Here is a 20,090-nt window from a genome sequence, read left to right on the forward strand (position 1 = left end):
TGATAATAATAATTAATGGGAGGGAATCAAATCATATTGATTGTGCTTATGTTCGTGTAATCCGGTTAATATTCACAACATTACTTCTGATTACAACAGACATATCACACGGGTAAAATGTTAAAGCCATTTCGAATCAGATTTGGTAAATATTTCAATTTCATCAGCTAAGAGTCCAGCGACAGATGGTACAGTAGACGTTTTTGTAATATTCAGCATTCACCACCCTGAGAACACACAGACTCTGGTCTAGATGTGTACCATGTGTGGGTTTCTTTCTAAGCCATGTCTACCACAATTCAGATGTTCCAACAGATTAAACTCCACACACACACACACACACACACACACACACAGAGAGAGAGAGAGTTGCAGATCAGATTCTCTCTAAGAAATTTAATCAATACAAAAAGGCACTGAATATGAAACACCTTTAAAACATATTAGCTAAGAGTTAATGCTGGTTACGTAACACCAGACTTCCAGACGCATTTAAGCATGAAGTTTCAGCAGATTCTGCAAAAAGCACTCTTGTAAATAAAATGATGAAAAAGGTTTAGAAAGTAAACCACATTCATTTTAGTTCATATCCACCTTAGGGTGAAATAGTGTGTTGGTGCAGGTTTGGTTTCTTCCTGAATTACACATTCAATTCAATTCAATTCAACTTATTTGTAAAATCTTTTAACAATCCATACTAAATGAAAGCAGCTTTACAGAAGTATAGAAACAGAATAAAAAAAATTAAGTTGAGCTTAAAATTAAGTTACTATATATCTGTTACATCTGTCCCTAACCTATCTCTGATCTGTTAAATTAAAAGCAGACAGGTAGAAATAGACAGAGAAAGAAAATGACAAAGAGAGTGAAAGAGAGAAATACAGAGAGAGAGAGAGAGAGAGAGAGAGAGAGAGAGAAGCAGGCAGAGCCATAGACAGAGGGGCAGTGAGAGAGAGAGAGAGAGTGAGAGAGAGAGAGAGAGAGAGAGAGAGAGAGAGAGAGAGAGAGAGAGAGAGAGAGACAGACAGACAGACAGAGACAAGCAGGCAGAGACACAGACAGTTGGAGAGATAGATAGATAGAAAGAGAGAGAGAGAGAGAGAGAGAGAGAGAGAGAGAGAGGAGACAGACAGACAGACAGACAGACAGACAGAGACAAGCAGGCAGAGACACAGACGGGGGGAGAGAGAGAGAGAGAGAGAGAGAGAGAGAGAGAGAGAGAGAGAGAGAGAGAGAGAGAGAGACAGACAGACAGACAGAGAAAGAGACAAGCAGGCAGAGACACAGACAGGGGGAGAGAGAGAGAGAGAGAGAGAGACAGAGAGAGACAGGTGCACATGTCTAAATACCCAGAGTTCATAAGCTGGACACAGTAAACCATACATTAAAAACAGCTCATCATTATCATAGTTATTATTTCATTATTTCATAATATTGTATCACTGTTCTGGAGAGCGACATGGTGGCTTAGTGGTTAGCATGTTTGCCTTGCATCTCTGGTGTGGGGGTTTGATTCTTGTTTGCACAGAGTCTTGTTCGTAGTGTGACTGTGCCCTGTGATGGGTTAGCACCCTGTCTATTGTGTCCCCTGCCTTGTGCCCCTGAGTCCCCTGGGATAGGCTCCATGCGACCCTATGTAAGACTCTAGGTTCCATGCGACCCTATGTAAGACTCTAGGTTCCATGCGACCCTATGTAATACTCTAGGTTCCATGCGACCCTATGTAAGACTCTAGGTTCCATGCGACCCTATGTAAGACTCTAGGTTCCATGCGACCCTATGTAAGACTCTAGGTTCCATGCGACCCTATGTAAGACTCTAGGTTCCATGCGACCCTATGTAAGACTCTAGGTTCCATGCGACCCTATGTAAGACTCTAGGTTCCATGCGACCCTATGTAAGACTCTAGGTTCCATGCGACCCTATGTAAGACTCTAGGTTCCATGCGACCCTATGTAAGACTCTAGGTTCCATGCGACCCTATGTAAGACTCTAGGTTCCATGCGACCCTATGTAAGACTCTAGGTTCCATGCGACCCTATGTAAGACTCTAGGTTCCATGCGACCCTATGTAAGACTCTAGGTTCCATGCGACCCTATGTAAGACTCTAGGTTCCATGCGACCCTATGTAAGACTCTAGGTTCCATGCGACCCTATGTAAGACTCTAGGTTCCATGCGACCCTATGTAAGACTCTAGGTTCCATGCGACCCTATGTAAGACTCTAGGTTCCATGCGACCCTATGTAAGACTCTAGGTTCCATGCGACCCTATGTAAGACTCTAGGTTCCATGCGACCCTATGTAAGACTCTAGGTTCCATGCGACCCTATGTAAGACTCTAGGTTCCATGCGACCCTATGTAAGACTCTAGGTTCCATGCGACCCTATGTAAGACTCTAGGTTCCATGCGACCCTATGTAAGACTCTAGGTTCCATGCGACCCTATGTAAGACTCTAGGTTCCATGCGACCCTATGTAAGACTCTAGGTTCCATGCGACCCTATGTAAGACTCTAGGTTCCATGCGACCCTATGTAAGACTCTAGGTTCCATGCGACCCTATGTAAGACTCTAGGTTCCATGCGACCCTATGTAAGACTCTAGGTTCCATGCGACCCTATGTAAGACTCTAGGTTCCATGCGACCCTATGTAAGACTCTAGGTTCCATGCGACCCTATGTAAGACTCTAGGTTCCATGCGACCCTATGTAAGACTCTAGGTTCCATGCGACCCTATGTAAGACTCTAGGTTCCATGCGACCCTATGTAAGACTCTAGGTTCCATGCGACCCTATGTAAGACTCTAGGTTCCATGCGACCCTATGTAAGACTCTTGGTTCCATGCGACCCTATGTAAGACTCTAGGTTCCATGCGACCCTATGTAAGACTCTAGGTTCCATGCGACCCTATGTAAGACTCTAGGTTCCATGCGACCCTATGTAAGACTCTAGGTTCCATGCGACCCTATGTAAGACTCTAGGTTCCATGCGACCCTATGTAAGACTCTAGGTTCCATGCGACCCTATGTAAGACTCTAGGTTCCATGCGACCCTATGTAAGACTCTAGGTTCCATGCGACCCTATGTAAGACTCTAGGTTCCATGCGACCCTATGTAAGACTCTAGGTTCCATGCGACCCTATGTAAGACTCTAGGTTCCATGCGACCCTATGTAAGACTCTAGGTTCCATGCGACCCTATGTAAGACTCTAGGTTCCATGCGACCCTATGTAAGACTCTAGGTTCCATGCGACCCTATGTAAGACTCTAGGTTCCATGCGACCCTATGTAAGACTCTAGGTTCCATGCGACCCTATGTAAGACTCTAGGTTCCATGCGACCCTATGTAAGACTCTAGGTTCCATGCGACCCTATGTAAGACTCTAGGTTCCATGCGACCCTATGTAAGACTCTAGGTTCCATGCGACCCTATGTAAGACTCTAGGTTCCATGCGACCCTATGTAAGACTCTAGGTTCCATGCGACCCTATGTAAAACTCTAGGTTCCATGCGACCCTATGTAAGATAAGCACTACAGAAAACGGATGGATTTCACAAATTAGATTTAATCATTTGAAATGTCAGGATCTACTGAGACAGACTACATGAGGACAGAATTCCTGCAGGCGTCCTACAGCTTGTTGAACATTATGTTTTTTTCCCATGTGTTTTGTTTCCTGTTGCATCACCGGTTTCTCATTCATTCATTCATTCATCTTCTACCGCTTATCCGAACTACCTCGGGTCACGGGGAGCCTGTGCCTATCTCAGGCGTCATCAGGCATCAAGGCAGGATACACCCTGGACGGAGTGCCAACCCATCGCAGGGCACACACACTCTCATTTACTCACGCAATCACACACTACGGACAATTTTCCAGAGATGCCAATCAACCTACCATGCATGTCTTTGGACCGGGGGAGGAAACCGGAGTACCCGGAGGAAACCCCCGAGGCACGGGGAGAACATGCAAACTCCACACACACAAGGTGGAGGCGGGAGTCGAACCCCGACCTTGGAGGTGTGAGGCGAACGTGCTAACCACTAAGCCACCGATTTAGATCTAGAATGTGTTTAGATGTAGCATAGAATAGAATTATATTATCTATGGTTTAAATTACCAGGTGACGGAGCATTTAATTTCGACCAATGAAATTCAAGAAATAAAAATGACATTAATTAATTACATTTTATTACAGATGATACAGCCAACTCTCTTTTTACTGTAAAGCCAAAGCAATAGAATTCTTAGAAGCTGTTTTGTTGAGTCACATTTGGAGCCTTACACAATTCATTCAGGACATACAACTGAACCGAATAACACAGGATTCAGATTCAGTATGTTGTGTAATGCAGACTAACATCGCCACCTAGTGACGGATGTGTAATATAGCAGCACAGTGTACTGCAAACACAAGACAAGGAGAAAGCATCATTAAATCTATTCAAATCTATTTTATGCCACAATTTCTAAAAGATATTAAAACGTTCCCATAATAGTTAATACATGTTCACATGTGCAGCTCCATCTTCATCTTCAGTGCAGCTCCAGATGGCATGTGTGTTTACTTTGTGAGTAATTAACATTAATATGAGGGATTAATATGAGGGATGTGGGCTGTGTGGATGGTGATGAATTAAAGGTAGCAGCATTTATTTATTTTGCTGCCATGGTTTGCCATTTTTCCTTGAAAGCTGTAATTACAAAAAGAAAAGAAAAGAAATGAAAAAAAATTAAATCAAATCAAATAAAATAAATCAGCTTGTGTTTTTTTACCCCTAAGTGGAGTGTGTGACAAGTATATATTTACAGAATTTATACACAAATGTATCAAGTAAACAATAAATAATAATAATAATAATAATTATTATTATTATTATTATTATTATTATTATTATTATTATTATTATTGTTGTTGTTGTTGTTGTTGTTATAGTTATTATTATTTTTATTATTAACAACAACAACAACAACAACAACAATAATAATAATAATAATAATAATAATAATAATAATAATAATAATAATGTGCCATACTACAGTAAACTTTGATGAATATTTTCTAATGTCATGAAAAACAAAACTAGACAAAAACTATTCAGCTCTTTTTAACTCCTTTACTGCAGAGAAATTAGGCTGATTGTATCTGTTTGTTTTTTTTGTTTGTTTTTTTTATTGCTTTTTGTTTTAAAACGTTCTAAAATCTCTGTAAAATTCTGCATGAAGTGAGCTATGATAAATATGCATCAAAATAAAAAATATATATACAGTTTTTATTTCAGAAAATAAAAAAGCCTACAGATAAACTCCAAATGAGCAAATGTATTTAATACATTGGTTTGAAAAACTGTTGGGAAAATAAATAGGACCAATTCTGTAGGACTTCCACTCATATCATTTATTAAAAAAAATAATAATAATAATTGCTGGAATGTAATGACTGTAGTTTTCCTGTTCCACAGTAACATTTTTACAAATTTACAGTTTGATATTTTTACCCCATTGGCTAAAACGTTCATATTCTTGTCCATGATAAATGCACATGTTATTTAATAACACACATGAACTGAACACTACTCCTACCTACCAGCAGAGGTCGCCATCATCTCGGTACTAGTTCAGCTCCCACGTTCCCTTACAGTCTATTCCAGACTTCTATTGTATACAAACTCTATAGTCTAGTGTGATTCCATTGAGTGATTGGTTTATCATGTAAAACAATGAAGTCTTCACCTCACCTGTACTGAAGGTTTGATACTAGAGGCTTCAGCAGCTGACTAGACGCCTATAGTGTTCAGAGATATATATGTGTATAGCATCTAAAAGTGTTTAGATGACAGGATGTGTGTGACACATTTGGACCAATAAAACATGATTGCCTGGTGTTACAAATGCCAAATAAAGAAATACTCCTAGTGCTGGAGCTTTGAATTGGCTACTGTCTATATTTAACGAGACATTTCTTTAACTGGGTAGTGAATAATGTTCTGAGGTAAAGAAGAGCTTGTGTAATAAAAATGAGTCTAATTGAATTAAATATTCAATTAAATATCTAATTAAATATAATAAAAATGAGTCTAATTGAATCTTTTCATTTAAGTGACAGACAACAACCCATAAATTGATTCATTCATCTCCAGAACTTTTCATCCTATGACTCCTGAAACCCAATTTAACCTGTAGATATGGCAGATATTATGAAATGGCAATGGTAATAAATGGTATTTGTGTTATTATACAATTGAATTATGTTTGAATTATGTTTCAGGCTTTTCCTCCGGTGTCTTCCCCTAGACCAAAGATATGAGTTGTAGACTGAATCTTCTTCTTCTTTCGGCTTTTCCCTTCAGGGGTCGCCACAGCGAATCATCTCTCTCCACCTATCCCTATCTTCTGCATCCTCAACACTTGCACCCACTAGCTTCATATCCTCATTAATTACATCCATATACCTCCTCTTTGGCCTTCCTCTTTGCCTCCTGCCTGGCAGCTCCATGTCCAACATTCTCCTACCAATATACTCACTCTCCCTCCTCTGAACATGTCCAAACCATCTTAATCTGATATCTCTAAATTATTGGAAGGATGGATGGACTATCGTCTTGCACATCATATTTACTTTATACATTTGATATTATATGTAATGTTTTTTCCTGATACTAGGGGGCACCAAATGTTACAGAAATAATTTGTCAGGAATCTCTGCACCTTAGACTGGACTGAATAGACCTCTAAATAGAAACAGAAGCCTTTTATTTTTTTTATCACATATACATTACAGTGAAATTTTTTTTCTTTACATATCCCAACTTTAGAGGTTGGGGTCAGAGCGCAGGTTCAGCCATTATACAGTGCCTCTGGAGCAGAAAGGGTTAAGGGCCCAACAGTGGCAGATTGGCAGTGCTGGGGCTTGAACCCTGGTCCGCTGAACAACCCAGAGTCTTAACTCCTTGAGTCAAAACTGTTCTGATAGAATGAATATTCTGTGGAGGCGATGTTGTATTCCTTATGGAATACAGATAATTATTTTCTGTTCTAGTTGTATTACGTACATATGCACATAACAAAAACCTACTGATTCCTACAGTAGAAAATGGTGTCTTATTGCGATTGAGTTGTGGAATAAAGTTGAATAGTTTAGTAGTTTAAAAGAGCAGAACCAAAAAAATAAATCAATAAATAAAAATGCTTGAATGATTGGTCCATATTCTTAAAGGGATGGACATGTGTCTTTCCCTTACCTTGTGTTCTTTAGGGACAGGATGTCCCTGTGCAGATGTCCAGCAGTTTATAATAATGGCTTAAAACACTATTAAACTAATCACCTGCTCATCATCATGGCATAATCAGATCTCTACCTATTACAACTAGTTTGTTATTAGATTAACCATAGATTTGTTCATCTGCTCCTCACAATGTGTGTGTGTGTGTGTGTGTGTGTGTGTGTGTGTGCACGTGTTTAAGCAAAAAGCACATATATTGGCAGTGAAGCAGAGCAATGATCAGATAGAAACATAAAAACTGAATCTTTATTCTTATAATAACGTCATATAAATTGTCATATAATGTTAGGTAATGTCGTAAGATAGAGGAAGCATATGTTTGCCCTATCACTGCTTTATGACTATTAAGGTTAAAGATCGCCACAGTATGACAGAAGCAGAAGATTAGTATGAGGTGGCTGGGAGTAGCAGTGGTGACGTAAATACTTCTGAATCTGCAAAAAGCATTTATGACTTTAAAAGTTTTACAGAAACCTTGATTGAGAGAGTAACAAGATATAAAGACAACTTGTTTTAATCACATTTCAATGAAATTTTTATTTTATAATAGGAATATAATAATAACCTAATTATATAACTTGCTGTATCTTAATACAGATAATCCTGATAAACTCCAATGATCCAGTGAATATTATTCATGGTTCAAATTTTCAGTGTGTGGAAGTTGTGGTTATTAGTATTTCCGTGCCTTGCCGTTGAATTCTTAAATCTGATTGGTCAGATACCTGTTCTGACACTCTCACACACTCACTCATTTTCTACCGCTTATCCGAACTACCTCGGGTCACGGGGAGCCTGTGCCTATCTCAGGTGTCATTGGGCATCAAGGCAGGATACACACTGGACGGAGTGCCAACCCATCACAGGGCACACACACACACTCTCATTCACGCACTCACACACTACAGACAATTTTCCAGAGATGCCAATCAACCTACCATGCATGTCTTTGGACCAGGGGAGGAAACCGGAGTACCCAGAGGAAACCCCCGAGGCACGAGGAGAACATGCAAACTCCACACACACAAGGTGGAGGCGGGAATCGAATCGAACAAGGCGGAGGCCCTGTTCTGACACTATTTATCTTAATTTTCTTATTTTAACGTGGTATTGTTTCTATAGAGTTCATTCACACGGTACTGTAGATGTTCCACATAATACATTTAACAGTTGAAAAACATGTTTATATATATATATATATATATATATATATATATATATATATATATATATATATATATATATAAAATAAAGAAAAACATATTGTTTTTTTTATTTGTTGAGGGAACAACAGCTATAGATAACACAAACTGGTCTGATGATGTTCCACAACATTATATATAACTAGAAATAGATAAAAATATAATCTTGAGGTTTCCATTAAATAAAAATTGTAATAGTGTACAGAGAGGAATAAAACATTTCGGGATGTGTAGCTATTAAAATAATTAAATATTTATGTGTGGGACGTAACAGTAACGTCAGGCCACATCCAAACATTCACTCACTGATTATTTTTCATACAAGAGCACAGCCAATCGTTAGCCTATGAATCAAAAACGGAGTTCAGCAGGGGATGATGACAGATATATACAAGCACTCCTTAAATTAACTTCCTGGGTGCAAGCTGTGAACCTTCTAAGTACAAACTGTTCAAACTGTACAAAGAAAATCCAACACTCCCTTAATCTAAAAAGCAGAGCATTCCCGGATGACCTTAGAAACTGTACGCACTCTGCACTGTTATGTCACATTTGTTCCTAACACTATGTATACCCTTCTGTATATGTGTCTCATCATCATACAGATCTGCAAAGCACCTCTTGGAGACCATATGTACGAAAAAAGTGGACAAAGGAATGTGTAATTTACTCAAACCAGCGTCAAAGGGACAGAGTCTACTGAGTCCTGCATTGGGAAGCGTGGGAAAAGGCCCACTGTTAGTCCCTTGCGATTGAGGAAAACCGTGTTATGCAATGACCCCAGTCCTAGGGGCTTTGGAGACACGGTCTCGTGTGGATCATTGTGTTCACAGTCAAATATCTAACCTTAATTTCCTTTTCTTGTAGCGTCATAGCGTCCACCACTGCAACGTGATAAGGTATGAGCTTTGTGGCTGAAATTTTTCTTACGACGCATGAAGTTATTCATCAGTCAAGTTAGTCATTTCATCAATGGCATAAATATTCATAAATAATCATAATGCCAGTCGAGAACCAGCTAGAAACTTAATGAAAGTGTTTCATTGAGATGTGAACACTCATATACTCCTCAATGAGAAGGCGACATGCTTAAAAGCTACATACTTGAAAGCTTTACAGGATATAACCTATGTATTAGTGCAAGTCGTGACATTTATGGTCAGTTTGGTTTACTTGACTGACTATATTGTCTGAACGGAATATGTTTAAAAAAGGCCAACCAGAGCTAGCTCTTGTGCAGAAATTCTTTATGCATCAGTCGATTTGTTGGGACTGAACCATTTTTTCAGATTTTTCTAGATATGTTTGCTTTTTAATTGCAACCTTTTTAACACTCCAACTCATTCCTGATACTAACTCACGCTTCACAAAGTCAGTTTTTATAAAGTCATTTGAGAAGAAAAATTATTACCTGCATTTCTGTGTTTGACCTAGTCTGGATGTTAGGAATTTCACATTAGCCCTAGATCTTGCGTGGTGTAAAATAAATGAACTCACGGAACCTACTTACATGTTTATATTACAAAAAGAAATCAGTTAAAATTCTTGAGCAATTGTGTTTTGGCTTCAAAATAAAATGCACTAGGAATCCTTGTGTTTTTTTAGACCTTCATGTATATAGTATATATACACAATCATGCACACCTAGTAACGATTTATCTTAGCCAGACAACCCAGTCACGTTTTCGGGGGGGTGGGTTGAAACCGAAAAGAACCGAACCGAACCAAAAGTCCAGAGCGGAAAAATGAAATATTCCACTGATAGAGAAGTGTATATTAGAAATCCTTAAGACATATACAGTAGATTACATGTAGTGCTTCACTTCACCTCCACAGTCTTCAATGTGCTTACATAGAAATCAAGTCAAGTCAAGAAGCTTTTATTGTCATTTCAGTCATATATAGCTGACGCAGTACATAGTGAAATGAAACAGCGTTTCTTTAGGACCCTGGTGCTACATACAGTAAAACAACACGGTGCTAAAGACTTAAAGTAAAATGTCCTTGCAACATAAAGTGCATTATGTGTACCTTAGTGCAACCAGACTATACAAAACACTACAGGACAAATACACAAAATAGTGCTGACCAGTTTGCACTGTAAATTGTGCAAATATATAGGAATCTGAACAAAGAGGTTTCTAGTAAATATAAGACCTTGTCTGGAACAGAACTTCCCCTCCTTGAGGTTAATGTTCCCTCTCGCAACATGCGATCAGTTAACTAATGTCTGCTAGTTCCTTGTTAGCCAGACATGAGCTCCCTTTCCAGAACCTTCAAACCGACTGTCCCTCAGTAGTGGAAATCATTTCTGACCTCAAACCCATGCAACATACTGTAATCCCTCACTATCTTCAGAAAACTGCTAAACTCTCCCTTGAAAACGTAACTAACCCCGAATTTGTCGATGCTTGAAAAAAAAACTACACTTCCATTAGCTCTTACACCTTGTATTGTCCTCTGATTGCTATATTGCCTTGTTTGTATTTCCTTATTTGTATAGCATCTGTTAAATGAATAAATGTAAATGTAGCTTGCAGTCAGCCAATAGGAGCAAGGCTTTAGTCATTCTGGGTAATATAAATTATAAACTACTCTGTAAAAGTAGCTCATGATAAATCTCTGCACACTGCCAATGTGACCACATGCTTAAAACACAGTAGATCAATTTCACATCAACAAACAGGTTTCCGATAAACCAGCATCTAACATTCATGATGTTTCTTATAGGTGAAAAATATTAAGTATAGGTTACTTCTTTTCCCATCATGCCTACAGTATAAGCATGGCTGCATCAGACTCTGTTCCCTACAGTGCACTTCACACTCACCTGACACAGACTCACCTGACACACACACACACACACACACACCTCTCACCTTTTAAAACAACTTTAACTTTCTTTTACTTAGCTCAGTTTCCCTTGTGTCCTGACTGTCCCACTGCTTGATGATCGCCTCATCATTACCTGCCATCTACTTTGAGATCGTTTGAGATTGCATCCACCTCAGCATCTTTATCATGACACTTAGAAGTCAAATATAATGACAAACCGTTTTAATAAATGTAAGAAATTTTTTCACAATCAGACCAGTACATTAGATCTCAAAAAAAGGACACGTCCTTAAGAGGAGGACGTCTGGTAACTCGACGTGATATGATTCATAAAAATAAACTGACCGAAACTCTCCAGTCAACACAGCATGATTCTTATTCAGAGAAATAACAACAAATCCGTTTGATGGCGTCCTTTTATAAATCTCTCTCACGGAGTAAAGCAATTTAACTTTAAAGCAGTTATTTCTTAGTTCATTCATTCATTAATTCTCATAAATATCTTTGCTATTTTAATCATTTCCAGAAGTTTTATTATTATTTATTTATTTATTTATTTTTATTGTCTCAGCTTCTATGGAATTTATCTGATGTTATTTTCACTTAGAACATTTTGTACTTATGAACACAAAACACAGGACTCAGAGTATCACGTTCGTATCGCTGATCCGACGTGACGACCTGAAGAATCACAGAGAATCTTTATCAGCATCTTAGATCGTTGGATGGTGATAAAGTGTTCTCAGAAAAAAATAAGAAACATCTGACATTGAGGAATGTTTGACCTGCTGGTTACAGGCAGCGTAATTGAGTCCGTATGCTATTTGAAAAACAAAAGATTTGAATGCATGCCTCATTACTATAAAAGGCGTGAGCAGGCCTCAAGTGTTTTCAGGTTGCACAGGACAAACCATGGGTGAAACCACATGTATGTGCAGAACTCACGTATCATCTAAGCCTCAGGTATCAGGGGGCCTGTTGTTAATTTACTTCTATGTCTACTGACATCAAAGAAGAAAATACATGATAAAATAAACATGTTCCCAGATAAATATTAAAAAAAAAAAAAAAAAAAAAAAGTACTCCAACATTCCAGAAAACCACTAGTACGATATGTACATGACTTTGTGATTTTAAAGAGTGAATCAAGGAACAGCAACGATAAAAAAGTCCATAAAAATAATGAATGATCCCATCAAGGCTGCTGTACTGTGTTAAAGCAATTACAATGCAATCAGTAGAGACTCTTTTTTTTTTTTTTTTTTTTTTTTTTTTTTGAAAAGTGAGTCACTGCTTTTATTCTCCACTTCCTTCAATTCCAGCCCAAGATGAACGATTAGTGAGGTCCATGGAGTGGGAGATATTTATGTTTCCCACAGAAGGGCTGCTGAACTAAGATAAGACTTCCGTCTACATCTCCTCAATCTAATCAAAACTAAACTGGACAGCAGTGAAGTAGCTTTGGTGTAATTTTCTTTCATAATTTATGAATTTCTTAATAATACGGCTTCGTCTTTAGAAAGCAAAATCTGCCAGCATAAACACATTATTAAATAGACATAAATAAATGTATTTATTTAACTATAAATAAATGTATTTAATTAGAAATAAATCTAATAATAATAATAATAATAATAATAATAATAATAAACCTTTATTTTGTATAGCACCTTTAAGCGCTTGACATAAAAAGATGAAATTAAATATAAAATCCAATATTTATATTTAAAAATATAACAATAAAATACAAGTATTTATAAATAAATAAATATATTTACAGAAATTTAAAGATAAAAAATATATATATTTAACCAACATCGGGATGACAAAATTTTAAGCACGCATTCTCATACTGTTTATTATGAAACCTTTATGTTTCCCTTAATAGCACTTTACTCACTACAGAACAGTGCAGCACTGTGAAAGCTGTTGTGTTGTATTGTACTGTCTGTTCTGCAAACATTTACACTCATGAACTTTATGTCGAGCTAAAGAAGAAGAAACCTTTATTTTGTCACATATACATTACTGCACAGTGAAATACTTTCTTTACATATCCCAATTTTGGAATGTTGGGGTCAGAGCACAGGGTCAGCTATAATACAGCACCATTGGAGCAGAGAGCGTTAAGGGCCTTGTTCAGTGGCAGCTTGGCAGTGCTGGGGCTTGAAACCTTAACTGCTTGAGCCACCACTGTCCTGTACAGTACTGTAGATTACTTAGTGCTGTGTTGTGTTATGTAACACCATGGTCCTGGTTGTATCATTTCATGGTGTACTGCACCAGCTATATATAGTTGAAAAGACAATAAAAGCTTATTGACTCTTGACTTAATGAGCAATCCAGTTAAAATATCAAAAGTATCCATTAAGCCGCACTAAAAGTTATGGCAAATATAACTTTTTATAGCAGGCGAGATGAGATGAGATGAGGTGAGGTGAGGTCAGGTGAGGGAAGTGAGGTCAGGTGAGGTGAGGTCAGGTGAGGTGAGGCGAGATGAGATGAGGTGAGGTGAGGTGAGATATGAAATATGTACTGTATTGTTACAGCCTTAAAGTAGGATTATCAGTAGAGTGGTGGCTCTGTGGCCTACTGCTCAGAAGGTTGCGAGTTCAAGTCCCATTTCTGGATTCTCAGTACCTAACACTCAGCTGCTGAACTGCACGAAGGAGATGAATGTAGGTTGCTTTGCATAAGGGTGTCAGCCAAATGGTTGTGTTTCCTATAAGGGCAAAGTGTTTTATTTCTTATAAAAAGCAATTTACCAACATTACTGTATTTTATTTATTTAATATTTATATATATTTTTTTATTTATATGTCATGTATATAGAAACACATGTAATTTAAACACATGTTAAATATGCATACGCATAAATATGCATATAAATAAATATGCATATAATAATAATAATAATAATAATAATAATAATAATAATAATAATAATAATAATATCTGTGAATGATATTAATAATCATTTACATCACCGTGTTGGTTAATTATTGAATCTGATTAGTCAGAAAGTATTGATTAATTTTTTTTATAGCAGCAGACAATGTTGTTGTAATTCAAGTCATACATTCAAATGAAAATATATTTTTATTAAATTAATAGTATTACATTTGATGCACTTGTTTAATTCAGTGACCGCATACAAAGTCTGACGTTCCATATAACCCAAGGTTAATAATAAGCACATTTTTAAATGAACCTATTGTTATTTAAGGAAGAAAAACATCAAATTGTTTGTATTATCGTTTGTATGTTTATATTATTGTATTATATTTGACGTGTTATTAACTTTAGAAGTAAGTAAAAAGATTAAGGGTATGATTTATAGCTGGAAAAGGAAAAAAAGTAAAACAAAAACATTAGTGTGTACATGAAAATATTATGTTCCTCACCACAATGTGATTTCATTGTTTATTCATTCATTCATTCATTTATTTTCTACTGCTTATACGAACTACCTCAGGCGTCATCGGGCATCAAGGCAGGATACACCCTGGACGGAGTGTCAACCCATCGCAGGGCACACACACACACACTCTCATTCACTCACACAATCACACACTACGGACAATTTTCCAGAGATGCCAATCAACCTACCATGCATGTCTTTGGACCGGGGGAGGAAACCGGAGTACCCGGAGGAAACCCCCGAGGCACGGGGAGAACATGCAAACTCCACACACACAAGGTGGAGGCGGGAATCGAACCCCCAACCCTGGAGGTGTGAGGCAAACGTGCTAACCACTAAGCCACCGTGCCCCCCATTTTTAAATTAATGTATTTAAAAAATGTATAAAGGGTAATGTGTTATTTTTTCTAGTTATAAATACTAAGGATTAAGAAAAAAGAATACTTTACTTCTACTAATATTAATATTGTTGATAAATTGCTAATTTATTATTTATTACTAATAATATTAGGACTTATGTATACTAATATTAGTACCAATAAATATAGGAAAAGAATTAACTTTTGGGTGGTAACAGTAACTGTACTTCATGTGTGGTCTCATCGCACAACACTGTGTTGAAATAGATTCCTTATTACTGCTCAGTTTGTGTTGTTGTTGTTGTTGTTTTCTTTTTTACTCCCTTTAGTCATTCAGTACGTACAATACGTTATAACTCTACATACTAATTTACTAGTAGAATACACCAAGATGCTAAAAATAGATACCCTTTATTTTGTTATTTTTGTTTTTTCTGTTCATTAATTGGAATTTATTTGTTTCTGTACTGGATGAAACTAAGCTTATTTCCTTTTCATTTATTTATTTCTTGTTACATAATGGTATTTCAATACAGAACAATTTATTTATGGACGTAATTATATCTTTATTAGAAAAGGATACAGTGAATCATCCATAGCAAATAAACTACCCAATGGAAGCAATTATTAGCACTGTGGGAAAATCATTTTCATTTCCTCCAAGCGCCTTGTGTGTTCGTGAACGCAGAGATTCTCAAACGCATCCAGCAGTGAATCTGTCACTCACTATGTCTCTGGTTCTGTAAAGTTTATGATGAAGAAAACAGGGATAAATCATCACATAGATCTGTTCAATGGTACCGCTTTATATCCACTTTGCTGCTTGACTAAGCAAAAAGCCTCTTTTTGAGAGAACGCTGATCGAAGCAAATGCATCGTTTTCACTTAAACACACTTAAATGCTCTTCAGTTTAATCATCTGTGATTAAACGCATTGCAGCGTACAGAGCCTAAGAATTTAGTCAGGAATAGACAGGGAGTTTAATTACATGCATATGCCGGTTTATTGTTAAAGCATGCAAAGATAAAGAGCAAAGACAACGTGTAAGGGTCAAGGACTAGGCCAAGAAAACTCAATAACTTAATCAATGTTAAATCCACTAGAGATGTTTAGAGTATAGAGGTATTATAGGAATTTTAAGAGTTTCTTTAGCAGAGAAGAAAGAAATTTAGAAGAAGGAGAAGAAATGTATTGCATACAATATTTAATAATGATAGTGAGTTTATAAAACGCTACAGATTATATCTTGTATGGATCATTTTGGTGACTAATCATATAATATATAACATTTAAAAATATATAACACATAAAATTCGTATTTATTTATTTATTTATTTATTTATTTTTATTAAATTTTTTTATATATATTTTCTACCCTTATTTAAAAGGTTATTTAGAGGTATGCTAATGTTTCCGTAACAGAGTCAAAACGCCATAACGTCAGAAATATCATTTGGTGCTATTTCTGCTCTGGCAGAGATGTTTACATTTACATTTACATTACATTTATTACAATTGTAACATACAGATGTTAGCGCATCTCTAATGTGATCGTATGAACGTAATCCCTACACGATATAGACTCAAATATCTTAACATAGAGACAAAGCAAAGGCTTACAAAAGACCAGATTTAAAAAGACCAGATTTTTTTTAATCGTCCTCTCTAAGAAAAAGTTGTTGTATTGTCAGTGCTCTGTGTTTGGTCCTGAATCACTCTTAAGCTAAGATTCCTAGTTGGAAATTTTTAAGATAAATTACGAGCTCTCCGAGATCATTCTTAGAATCTTCATAAACCCTGGCCATGGTTTCTATATTTAGTGAATAGGGATTTGTATTAGATCATTAGTCCATGTTAAGAGTGTTGAAATGGGTCATGTGATCAATAATAGAGTATCCACTTTATACTCTATTTACTATTTACTATTAACTGTATGGATTTTAGAAGAGTAGCATCAATTCAAATTGAGCACTAACGTTTTTACTACCTAAAAGTTTAAACCGTTTCCCAGCTATTGGTAAATGACGTCGCGTAATGTGACACCGCTCTCTTAAGGGGAATACTGATTTTTTAAAGTGAGGAAAAATAAATCGAACGTTGTCGAACATCTAGGAAATAATTACGTATCTAGCGCCATAACCTTTTAGCTGCACCCCCTTTTTCTTTATATAAGCAAAAGTGCATTCTAAATCTTGTGGAATTTATTGTTGTTCTGTTTTTTTGATTTTTTTTATTTTATTTTGGAGTGCGATGATGTGTGGTATTTGAAGTGTACTTCTTTTTGTCGAAATTTTCAGTGTAAACAAACTACGCACACTGTTTATACCACACAGTGGCATAGAATACTACATAAGTCTACAGTCTGGACCACACCATTTCTTCATTCCTCCATAGATTCATCACCATATACATTGGAACTTTGGAACAAAATACAATAAATATTTAGGACGGTGCACATTAAATAATATTAACAGTACAGAACAGTACTGTGTGGAAGTAACATTGACACTCTCTATAGACGTAATATTCACTTAGCATGCAATTTGGGTAGAAAAACAGATAGAGAAAATTAGAGTAGCAAGAACACAATTTAAATGTCTCAGATCAGATAATAACCCTCGTAGCTAAGGTTTCTGGGAAGTTGACGTGTCATGTTCTAAAGGAACTCACAAAAACAGTTGGTGTATGCTTTGTTCGTTTGCTTTAGATTTTTTGCTAGACATGGCATGCTAACACTTTTTCTTTTCTGATATTGAGACTGAAATTTTGAGTATCAGTCGATACTAATCTGATATTGTTTTCTTTAAAAAGCATCAAATTTTTAAATATAAGTGTAATGGGCTTATAAAATCAATCTGAACAATATTCAACTTTCTTCGTATGTCCAATTCCAGGCTGTTACATTTGTTATAGTAGAGTTTCACAGCTGCTTTTATCACCTGAAACCACCTTTACATTAATGATTAGACTAAAAAAAAACCCTGCCATTATAGCATTAACTTAACAGCATAAGATTAAATGAATCTTAAGTAAATGTGTTGAATAAGTTTGTTTTATTGGCAAGTTTTTTTGTTTTGTTTTCACATGTATTTTTAAGAAATCTGGCTTCATTTGAGAGCTTCCCCAATGCTTTGGAACTGGTTTGGCCTTGTCATTGTTCATGCACACAAATCCAAATTTATCTGTTACTCACAGAATATTTCCTACATTGGAGCTTATGTTGTATACTTTGCAATTACAGTTGCCTCCTCTTGTAATTTTCTTTTCCTGACAATGTGTTGTTTTAAAGATGAAGACACTTAACAACAAAGAATGATTCAGTTTCTGTTGAACTCTCACATACTGGGAATTACTCTTCTCATCTCATGGCATGCACCGTAAATATACTTCAATAAACTTCTAGCGCTTTTGCTTTATGAAGTTATAATCACTAAATGCTGATTATTAATATTTTTAAATGAATTTGGTTTTTGACTTTTACTTAAAGAGGGTGTGGTGGCTTGCCTCATCCTTGTGTGTGTGCATGTTCTTCTTGTTCTTCAGGGGTTTCCACCAGGTACTCCAGTTTTCCAGTGTACCCCCAGTCCGAAGACATGTAGGCTGATTGATGTCTCTAAATCGTTCATAATGGGTTGGATGTCCCCCAACTTGTGCCACAAGTTCCCGAGAGAGATTCCATGTTCCCTGTGTCCCACTATAGGATAAGTGCTACAGAAAATGGACGGTGGATAAAACTAACATGTTTACTTACATAACAAATAAGTTATAATTAGATAGAATGATTTAGTTACTGTACAATTAGTTAGTTAAGTTACAATTATTAGAATTAAGTAAAATGATACTATTGTGTGTGTGCGCATGTGCGTGTGTGTGTGTGTGTAAGAAAGAGATAATCGTGAATTTAAACAAATTAGAAATTTTTGGATGTATTTATTTAAAATTATTTGCACGCAACATGCTTGCATCACAATTCTTAGAAACGTCTTAGAAACCAGATGTTTATACAACAAGAATTAAGATCGGTCTAAGATAACAGGATCTTGGACTTTCTCTGCACTTACCTCAAACATCTGTTGTATTTTTTCTTGGTTTTTTGTTTTGTTATTCATTTTGCAACCCATTTTTTCAACCCATATTGTATCTTACATCTGACAGGCTAACGTTTTTACTCTTGTTTTTCAGGGTATCTGTTGTGTGTGTAGATAAGTTGTGCACATGTTCGTAGTAAACGTATAGTGGTGTTGGAAAATAAGTCACACTGTGAAATGTTGACATTCTTTCTACTGTAGTTATAAAAATTGTTATTTTTTTTCCTACCTATGTTTCTCTCATATGTTTCTCACATTTTGACAAGCTGAATTGATGTCTTCGCTTCATTTCGATATTTTACATAGTTTTTGAGTCAATCAATCTCTGTATGAGTAAATCCTGCTTAGCTATCAAAGCTTCAAACATATTTGGGTAGATTGTTTTTGTGTTTGTTTGTTTTTTCAAAAACAAGATTAAGAAGTAAATAAAAGCAACATTTTCATGACATTTAACTGATAAGGTTTGTTAAAGTAGCCAAAATCTATTCACCGCGTTCTCCGACATGTTTTTCCCACATACAGTTTATGTACTGCATATGTGTAGTTTGCTGGACTCACTGGTAACAGTAGCAGAGAAGGACCCTTGACAGACGGTTCTCCATCTTAGACAACACCCATCACCCTGTGCACTGTATATTCACCTGGTAGAGGAGTGTGTTCAGTGGCAGACTGCTGTCTCTGTCATGCTTCACTACAAGACTGAGGAACTCTTTTGTCCCCCTGGCCATTAGACTGTACAACATCTCTCAGGTACGGCAGGGTGGAAACATACAAACTGAGGAGTGACTTAGTACAGGGTTTCATACATGTATATATATACATATATGCGTATATACTGGTGCTTGTGTTTGTGATAATCTTATTTCTCTGGATGTTGCTACTGGATAGTTGAATTTCC

The sequence above is a fragment of the Tachysurus vachellii genome, chromosome 4 (assembly GCF_030014155.1).
Source record: "Tachysurus vachellii isolate PV-2020 chromosome 4, HZAU_Pvac_v1, whole genome shotgun sequence".
Taxonomy (NCBI): Eukaryota; Metazoa; Chordata; class Actinopteri; order Siluriformes; family Bagridae; genus Tachysurus; species Tachysurus vachellii.